Source organism: Oryx dammah, unplaced genomic scaffold (assembly GCF_014754425.2).
Source record: "Oryx dammah isolate SB20612 unplaced genomic scaffold, SCBI_Odam_1.1 HiC_scaffold_25, whole genome shotgun sequence".
Classification (NCBI taxonomy): Eukaryota; Metazoa; Chordata; class Mammalia; order Artiodactyla; family Bovidae; genus Oryx; species Oryx dammah.
Window position 1 is genome coordinate 66,266,943 of NW_024070209.1, and position 10,558 is coordinate 66,277,500.

The 10,558-nt window shown below is 45.0% G+C and overlaps 1 long non-coding RNA gene across 1 annotated transcript; it reads left to right on the forward strand.

The window, feature by feature from the left end:
• Nucleotides 1-937: 937 nt before the first annotated feature.
• LOC120851390 lies at nt 938-7,017 on the forward strand. Its single transcript, XR_005718314.1, has 3 exons — nt 938-1,049; nt 2,623-2,625; nt 7,008-7,017. It is a non-coding gene; the product is annotated as an uncharacterized LOC120851390 (long non-coding RNA).
• Nucleotides 7,018-10,558: the final 3,541 nt, after the last annotated feature.

Genomic DNA, 10,558 nt, shown 5'->3' on the forward strand with positions numbered 1-10,558 from the left:
TGGTCGGCAAAACTGACTGCAAGGTTGTGTAAGAAAAATCAAAGGTCTGAAGTGTAAGTGAGTACACCATTCCCACCACTGAGAGTGGCAACAATCACTTGATCTATTAAATTTTCACTTAAAAAGTAGATGTATATTCTTGATGCATATTTGTTTGTCTAAATCTTGTCTGTGATGCACTGGCAGAAAAGTTTTGATTTCTTTAAAATGAGAGCGAAAATTTAAAGGCACATTTTAAAACACTCAGTGTAGAGATTTTTATGATTCTCCCTTGCATGTACCCATCTGTGATTTGACATATTTGATAGTGACATACATTCACTCTCTCTTTCCAAAACCACTAACTTAATTTTCATAAAAAGAGTTCTCCTTTTTTCTTCACACTCATATTTCATTGGTTTAGGTAATCAACTTAATCCTATAATTAAAATAGTAAGTACAGCTTGTATTGCCTTGGGAGACACTCACTTAGGAACAGAGTCAACTGAGTTTATACATAGAATATACTTGGTAGGAGTGGAAATGAGTGATGCGACCTGCCCTGGGCATGCCTCAGACACCTGTCAAAGTTTTATAGAGGACTGGACAGAGTTGGGAAGGTGCCAAGCAAATGTATTCCCTTCGTCCTTGTTCACTGTTGGTGGAAATGTAAATTGGCGCAGCCACTATGGAAAACAGTATGGAGGTTCCTTAAAAACTAAAAATAAAATGACCACATGATCCAGCAATTCTACTCTTGGGTGTATATCTGGAAAAGACAAAAACTCTAATTTGAGAAGATTCTCCTTAGTTCATAGTAGCACAATTTACAATAGCCCAGACATAGCCAAGCACCCATCAACAGACAATTGGCTTAAGAAGACATATATATATGCACATATATATGTATATATATATGTATACACATGCACATATTGTTATTAATTTTACTGAGTATAGCTGGTTTACAATGCTGTGTTAGTTTCAGGTGTACAGCAAAGTGAATCAATTATGCATATACATATAGTCATTCTTTTCAGAGTCTTTCCCCATACAGGTTATCACATGATGTAATCTTGAAGTAGCACTTACACTGTTGAAAAACCGCCATGGGATCTCTCTAGAGCCACATATATATGTGCGTGTGTGTGTGTATATATACACATGTGTTCAGGCTCAGTCATTCAATCATGTCTGACTTTTTGTGACCCCGTGGAGTAGTCTGCCAGGCTCCTCTGTCTATGGGATTTCCCAGGTAAGAATACTGGAATAGGGTGCCATTCTGTGGTTCATGCATTGGCAGGTGGATTCTTTACCACTGAAAAAAAACGACATATTGCCATTTATAGCAACACAGATGGGCCTACAAAACATTGTACTTAGTGAAGTGAGTCACACAGAGAAAGACAAATATATGTGGAATCTAAAAAATAATACAAATGAATCTATGTATAAAACAGAAACAGACTCACAGACATAGGAAACAAATTTGTGGTTATCAAAGGGGGAAGAGAGAACAGGGGGTAAATTAGGAGTATGGGATTAACAGTTACAAGCTACTATGTGATAAAATCGATAAGCAACAAGGAAATACCATATAGCACAGGGAACTATATAGTCAACATCTTGTAATAACCTATCATGAAAAATAATCTGAAAATATATAGATAATTGAATCACTTTACCACACACTTGAATTCAACACACTATTGTAAATCAACAATGCTTCAATTTTTAAAAATGCATGTTCCTCTAGAGAGCCTGGCTACTCAAAGGCTGATGTGGGGACCCGCAACGTTGCATCATCTGGAATGTGTTGGCAATGCAGCATCTCGGGCCTCACCCCAAACCTGAATTGGAATGTTCATTTTATTTATTTTTAATTCAACAACTTTTCTTATAATTCACATATTTCAAAAAAGAAGGAATGTAGCACATGATCAGGTTGTATAAAAAACAGTAAAATGCAGATTTGTTGCGGTTGCTCTACTGACACTTGGGGCAGGCTCTCCCTGACATCAGGCAGAGCAGCTGTACTTGTCCAAGGCCCCTCTGCAGGTGCGGCCCCAGGCACACTCGCCCAGCCTCTAGGGCAGCAGGAGTAGCAGCTCTCCTTGTGGGAGGTACACCTGCAGGCTCCTCGGGTGCAGGCGCTGCCAGTGGACAGGAACGCTGGGAGTCCCTCAGGAGGAGAGCTGAGGCCTTAGGTCCAGAGGAAGGGGGCAAGCAGATCCACCGGTCTGGTTGGGGGGCCATACAAGGTTCATTTTAACAAGAACCCTGATGAGTCAAAGTCACAGAAAGTCTGAGAATCACTGCTCTGTGGTCCGCTTTAAGGCCTCTGTTCTTCCCACTCTCCATACTGAAAGAGCTATGTCATGGATATGTTATAATCTTGTTCTGAAAAAAAGGGAAAGGTTGTTTTGTTGGAAATTGCCTCCCTGGCCCAAGCTAGCTTATGAACCACCCAAGAAAATCAGTTTTAGAATCTTTGTATGAGTTTTTGCTTGCTCTAATGACAAATTACCACAGGCTCAGTAACTTAACCTGGATTTATTCTGAATAATACTGGAGATCAGAACTCCAAAACCGGTCTCACTGGGCTAAATTCAAGGTGTTAGGAGGGCTTCCCTGATGGCTCAGACTGTAAAGAATCTGCCTGCAATGCAGGAGACCCAGATTCAATCCCTGGGTCAGAAAGATCCCTTGGAGAAGGGCATGGCAACCCACTCCAGTATTCTCACCCAGAGAATCCCATGGACAGAGGAGCCTGGTGAGCTATAGTTCACAGAGTCACAAACAGTTGACACGACTGAGTGACTTGCACTTTCTTCACTTTCAGCAGAGCTAGTTCCCTCTGAAGGTTCTGAGGGAAGACTGACTGTCTCCTTACCTTTTCCAGCTTCTAGAGGTCACCTGGGTTCCTTGGCTTGCGGTGCCTTTCTCACCTCACTCCAACCTGTGCTTCCGTATTCACATAATCTCCCTGTCTCCTTCTTAGAAGACCCCTGGTATTGACACTGGGCCCACCTGGCTAGTCCAGGATCGTGTTCCCATCTCAGGATCCTTGACCTAATCACACCTGCCAAGTCCTTTCACATATTTTCAGGTTCTGGGGATTAGGATGTGGACATCTGTAGGCTGACCATTATTCAGCCTTCCACATCGTCGGACATTGTTTTAGGGAAAGTTAGCCTTATTATCTGGAGAAGGCAATGGCACCCCACTCCAGTACTCTTGCCTGGAGGATCTCATGGACGGGGGAACCTGGTAGGCTGCAGTCCATGGGGTCGCTAAGAGTCGGACACGACTGAGCAACTTCACCTTCACTTTTCACTTTCATGCATTGGAGAAGGAAATGGCAACCCACTCCAGTGTTCTTGCCTGGAGAATCCCAGGGACGGGGGAGCCTGGTGGGCTGCCGTCTATGGGGTCGCACAGAGTTGGACATGACTGAAGCGACTTAGGAGCAGCAGCAGCCACCTTATTATCATTGTGGGCATGCTGATGTTAAGTCACTTCAGTTGTGTCCGATTCTTTGCGACTCTGTGGACTATAGCCTGCCAGTCTCCTCTGTCCATGGGATTCTCCAGGCAAGAATACTAGAGTGGGTTGCCATGCCCTCCTTCAGGGGATTTTCCCCACCAGGGATTGAACGTGCACCTCGTATGTCTCCTTCAGTGGCAAGTAGGTTATTTACCACTAGCCTCACCTGGGAAGTCACTATTTAACAATGCCTGCTGCCTGCTATGCCCTGGCACTTTACATCCATGAAGCCTAATCTTCACAAGAATTGCACATAGTAGATATTATTATCTGGTCCTTGTAGATGAGAAGTCTTGGATTCAGACATCACAGTAACACAGAGACTGTTACCCAGACCCTCATGAGTCCAGACCTACTGAGCACCCCTTGGTACCTGGCTTGTTAACTCAGCACGAGTGATGAATCCAAGCTTGCCCAGTTCCCTGTTATGCCCGCTGATCTTAAAGCCCATGTTAATTTTGAGAAGAAATTTTGAAATGTTATTCAAAGACCAAAGTGATGGTTTTGGTGAAAAGCCCAAATGACTTCCTGTGCGCTATCAACTGAGTGATCAGCCCATTTCTAGAAATCACACACCTAGACAGGAAAGGTTCCATCCTTAAAATTGCAGAAGTCAGAAATGCTGTCCCTTGGCAGGAGGCAACTTGTGAGATGCCACTCTGATGAACTTCCAAGGCAAACTGTGGGCAGAGGAATGAAGCTGGGACAGAACAGAGGTGGCAGACATGGAGACGTTTCAGTTTGTTTGTTTTTCTAAGTAAAAAATAGCTCTTACACTTGCTCTGGAAGCTGATGGGCAGAGGTCAAATTCCTCTCAATATGTGGCCATAATCACCTTGTTATTGGGATCATTTAAAGGGCAAGTTCAAGGACCACAGTTTGCTTTCAGGATTGCCCCATCCCCTGGATTCGAACATCCTTTGGCAAAGGTGGGCAAAATCTATGTGACTGTAAAATGTGTAGGCTCTTTTCTGATACACTTACCCCCACTCCCCACCAGACGTTCTGGAATATTTGAAGGTGATCTTGTTGGACTCCTCTGCTTGAGCAATATTATCTTTCAAACCTGGAATAAGCTTTTGTAGAAATCCAGCTGTGCTTGCATACTGAATGCAGAAACACTTACGATATGCCCAGGCTCCAAGGTCTTAACGTGGGTTAAAGTCTTCATTCTTTTTTCTGCCCAAGTGTCTGGAACCCCACATGAAACTTCTTGGTGACAACTTTACTACCATCTGTCCATTAACACTGAAAAGAGTGATGTTTCAAAATGTGTCCAAGTTTTAATTTGTGCTGGCTATGTAAAATTTCATGAACAAAGCTTTTTTGGAATAGCATATAAAGTATGTCGACTCTTTTTCTAAAACTGGCCAAAACTCAGATATTTTACTGAACTCCTCTTTTTACCATCAGAACTAGCAACCAGAAATGAATTCCTGGGACTTCCCTGGTGGTCCAGTGGCTAAAACTCCATGCTCCCAATGCAGGGGATCTGGGTTGGATCCCTGGTTGCAGAACTAGATCCCACATACCACAATAAGAGTTTGAACACCCCAACTTAAGGGTTCCATATACCACAATGAAAATGAAAGATCCCAGGTGCTACAGCTAAGACCTCATGCAGCCAAATAAATACTTTAAAAAGGAAATGAATCCCTATGTATAAAATAGATAACCAACAAAGACTTACTGTATAGCGTAGGGAACTATACTCAATATCTTATAATAATGTATAAGGCAAGAGAATGTAAAAAAAGAATATGCATATGTTCTTATATGTATTAGTATACATATATACATAGACATAAAACTGAATCATTTTGCTGTACACCTGAAACTAACACAACATTGTATATCAACTGTATTTCAACAGAATTTTTTAAAAATAAATAAAATTAAAATTAAAAAAGAAATGATTCCCTTGCTTTATTTTGCATTTTATACTTTCTTTTAAGGATTATGTTGTATGTTTTGGGATTATTAAGGTTTGCAACAACTCATGGACAAAATATACGTGTCTGACCTTACTCTTAAACAAGTTAGCTCTCTAGTCCATGCTTCAGCTTTCTGATCTGTAAAATGGGATGAGTTGTACCAGTTTGTTATGAAAATCATGAGGGGAAAATGGGTTTGCAATGGGTGTGAAAGTCAAACTGTCCTCAGCACCAACGTGTGGAGTTAAAGTTACACGCTCACACCAGCTCTTCCCTTCCCTCAGCAGGGTTTGGCTGTACTGTGTGTAATTACTCAATGTCAACCGTGGGTTTTATACCACCGATGAAATCAGCTGCCCTTGTCATTTCCTGTTCTGGCAGCACCCTGCTGAACATCTTGTGATCTTGGGGGACTAGAAGCTGGCTGACAGAGGATGGGCCTAACAATATAGCGGCCCAACTGTTGGATTAGATTTCCTCTTGGTGGCAAAGCTCCAGGTAGACAAGAGACAACACGTTTACCTTTCTGCAACTTGAATCCCTTTCTCTCATCTCGGTGTTGGGATTAGAATGCTACCCCGCCCCGCCACAACACCACTTCCTTCCTCCAATGTGTCCAGGCTGGTAGAATTGGGTGTGTCATTGTTTGCCCACGTGCTGGGCTGCTGTGGGGTGGGGAGGAGGGAGCTCTTTAAACCACAGTGCTGATTTGTGGTCCAGAATAGGTCACTACTCTCAGCATCTCAGCCCTGCAGTGCTTTGTAGACAGACAGCGCCCTTCCTCACTCCTGTCCATGCCCCTCCCCAACCAACCCAAGCTGGCTTTGCAGCCTCATAGACCATTGAAACAAGGCTGGTCCCTCCTGTTCCCCAAGTGGTAGCTGATACAGCACGTGTTAACTTGTTAGCCATCAGCTTACTTTCTTATTAAATCACATGAAGTGGAACTTCAAGGACTCTTTGGGACACAGCATTTTGCCAGTACAAATTATATTCTTCTTCAACCTTTATTATGAACTTGCTGTGTGGCAGATACTATCTTCAGTGTTTTTGATGTATTGTCTCATCTGATCATCTCATCAGCTCTATGAGATAGATGTCATTACCTTCATTTTGTATATGGGAGAAGACAAGCTTGGAGAGGTTCATTAACATGGTTACAGTCACACAGGTAGACTAGTGAGCAAGGCGGATTCAAACCTGGGAGTTGGCTTGAGAGGCCCTGCTCCCCATGCTGACTCCTACCCCAACTCAGGCTCCTGACCCTCCCAACACCCCACCCCAAACCCCCACCAACCTTTCCACATCAGTGACGGGTTCCTGAGCCCTCAAGGACAGCTTTGTAAAGCATTGGGCCAAAGACTCAGGGCAAACACCAGCCAGTGCCAGTAGGTGTGGATGCCCTTGGGCAGGTGGGGAGCAGGTGAACCATTTCCCCACTCTCTGCACTAAGGGGAGTGCACTTGGCCTGGGTCCACACTGAAGGGGGTGTGCTTGGCCTGGGTCCATATTGAGGGGAATGTTTTTGGCCTGGGTACACACTGAGAGGAGTAAACTTGGCCTAGGTTCACACTGAGGAGAGTGGGTTTGGCCTAGGTTCACACTGACAGGAGTGAGCTTGGCCTGGGTTCACACTGAGAGGAGTAAACTTGGCCTAGATTCACAGTGAGGAGAGTGGGTTTGGCCTAGGTTCACACTGTGAGGAGTGAGCTTGGCCTGAGTTCACACTGAGAAGAGTAAACTTTGACCTAGGTTCACACTGAGGGAGTGAGCTTGGCCTAATTCACACTGAGAGGAATGAGCTTGGCCTGGGTTCACATTTGAGGGGAGTAAACCTCTCTTGGGTTCCCACTGCAAGGACTGAGCTTGGCCTGGGTTCCCACTGCGAGGAGTGAGCTTGGCCTGCGTTTACACTGAAAGGAGTGAGCTTGGCCTGGGTTCACACTGAGAGGAGTAAACTTTGGCCTGGGTTCACACTGAGAGGAGTGAACTTGGCCTGGGCTCACACTGCAAGGAGTAAACTTGGCCTAGGTTCACACTAAGGAGAGTGAGTTTGGCCTAGGTTCACACTGTGAGGAGTGAGCTTCGCCTGGGTTCACACTGAGAGGAGTGAGCTTGGCCTGGGCTCACACGGTGAGGATTGAGCTCAACCTGGGCTCACACTGCGAGGACTGAGCTTGGCCTTGGTTCACACTGAGGGGAGAGCACTTGGCCTGGATTCAGCTGGCACGTGGGCCTGTATTCCAGCAGAGGGGCACCACCACCTCTTTGCTCTTTCTCCTTATGGGCAAGTGTGACAGTGGCTATATTTTGCTCTTGAGCTGGCTATTCCCATGCTCACCTAGCCCCATGGCTGCAGATGGTAAGGAGACTGGAATAGACAGCAGATTCCGTGATGCTGGACCCATTGAGAAGAGTGGTCATAAATGGAGTTTCTCTAGTCAGAGATTTCCAGCACATGATAAAGGGGGTCACTTATTGTCCAACAGTGTGTGGCCATCCATTTGAGAGAGATGGGCAATTCTGTGGCCTAAAGCGAAGCCCCCTGTTCGGGAGCAGGGAGCCTGGAAAGTCCACTTGCTTGTTTTGGCCAGACCCCTGGGGGTGGAGGCCTTCTCTCTTAATCTGGCAGACGATGCATTTCTATATCTGATAGATTCCTAGTTGGCCTTCCTGGCCCTTGGTGGCTGTTCCCTCACTGTGCTGGTTCTGAGCACAGATCCTGCAGGCCTCTGGGTGCTATGGGCTCACTGTCATGGCTGCTGTGCCCAAAGGCTCCTCGTGGGTTTTCATTCCAAGCACTTTTAGTTTTCATAAGTGGACCCCTCACCCACCTGCCTAGAGCAAATCCTACATTTGCAGCCCAAAGGAGGGAGACCCTGGGTACCCACTGACTCTCCTGCCCATGATCAACCCTGCACAAGTGATGGAACCAGTGTTTTCTCTGGTAAAGTGTGTTAATTTTTAGTAAATGCTGCCCAACTAGGTGTGCAGAAGGGCTGGAGGGGGTCCCCAGGGTGGAAAGATGTCTCCTCTACCCCAAGGGTGCTAGCAGGTCAGGAGACAGCAGTAATCAGAGTGGCCACAATGTCAGCAGACTTCTGAAATCCCTGAGAGAGCGGGTAAGAAGGGGTGGCAGTCTGGTGGACATGCATGGTAGATTCCCCACCTGGGGGAACTGGGGCCATCAGCCTGCAGGTCTTCCATCCCTCTGCTTCTCCTCACAATCCAGAAGGACTAGGGGAAAAATGGGACCCAAGATACTTCCCTTGGATGGAGCAATTACTGTAAGAATACACTGTCCAGCCTCTGGGAAAATGAGAACTGGGGTCCCTAAGGTGTGAGCCACCAGAATCTCTAGATGAAATCTCTGTCCTGTGGAGTGACAGGCAGCAAAGGGCTAATGCAGGCATTTTTTTTTTAATGGAAAAATTAAGTATCTAGACTAGCCGATCAAGAGTGGGCAGACACACCTGGCCCAGCCTTTTTTTTTTTTTTCATTTTTAATACAATTTTTAAAGGTTATTTCGCATTTACAATTATCACAAAATGTTAACTATCTTCCCTGTGTTGTACAATGCATCACTAAGGCCTATCTTTTTAAAAATTTCTTTATTTTAATTGGAGGATAGTTACTTTACTAGGGGTTTCCCTGATAGCTCAGTTGGTAAAGAATCCACCTGCAATGCAGGAGACCTGGGTTTGATTCCTGGGTCCAGAAGATCTGCTGGAGAAGGGATAGACTACCCACTCCAGTATTCTTAGCCTTCCTTTGTGGCTTAGCTGGTAAAGAATCCTCTTGCAATGTGGGAGACCTGGGTTCAATCCCTGGGTTGGGAAAATCCCTTGAAGAAGGGAAAGGCTACCCACTCCAGTATTCTGGCCTGGAGAATTCCATGGACTGTATAGTCCATGAGGTCACCAAGAGTCAGACATGACTGAGTGACTTTCACTTTCTTTCACTAACTTTACAATATTGTGATGGTTTTTGCCACACATCAGCATGAATCTGCCATATACATATGTGTGTCTCCTCTTTCCTGAAATCCCTTCCTACTCCCTCTCCACCCCATCCCTCCAGGCTGTCACAGAGCACTGGCTTTGTGTTTTCTGCATCACACATCAAATTCCCACTGGCTGTCTATTTTATGTATTTTTGTATATGTTTATGTTAATGTATATGTTTCAGTGTCTCAAATCATCCCACCCTCTCCTTCTCCCACTGAGTCCAAAAGTCTGTTCTTTATGTCTGTGTCTGCTTTGCTGCCCTGCATGTAGGACTGTTGATACCATCTTTCTAGATTCCATATACATGCATTAATATGCTGTATTTGTCTTTCTCTTTCTGATTTATTTCACTCTGTATAATAGGCTCTAGGTTCATCCACCTCATTAGAAGTGACTAAAATGCATTCCTTTTTATAGCTGAGTAATATTCCATTGTGTATAGGTACCACAACTTCCTTATCCATTCATCTGCCAATGGATATCTAGGTTGCTTCCAAGTCCTAGCTATTGTACATAGTGCTGCAGTGAACACTGGGGTACATGTGTCTTTTTCAATTCTGGTTTTCTCAAGGTGTATGTTCAGTAGTGGGATTTCTGGGTCAAATGGTAATTTTAATCCTAGTTTTTTAAGGAATCTCCATACTGTTCTCCATAGTGGTTGTATCAGGCCTATCTTACACCCAATAGTTTGTGCCCACTGACCCCTTATCCTTATACTGCCCCTCCCCCTCTCTCCCCACACCCAGCTCAGTCTTAAACTGGACTCACAGTGGATATATTTACATACTCATGTAGGGAACATGGGAAACCCCGGATGCAAAGTTGCACAGCCCTGCCAAGACCACAGGCAGCACCTGGCTCAGCCTGCACTATGAAATCCCAGGTAGAATGGATACAACCCCCAGGGCTCCATCTAGGAAAGAGGGTAAAAAGGGTAGAGAAAGCCCAAGAAGGGAGCTTGGGTCAAATCGTCATGAGAGGCCCTCACCTGAAGCAGGAGGGCTAAGAGCAGTTTTGTTAGACAAGAAATGGAGGAGTTTCCAATTCCTAAACCATAGGGGGAAATGCTGAAAGCCTGAAAGGGGAACCAG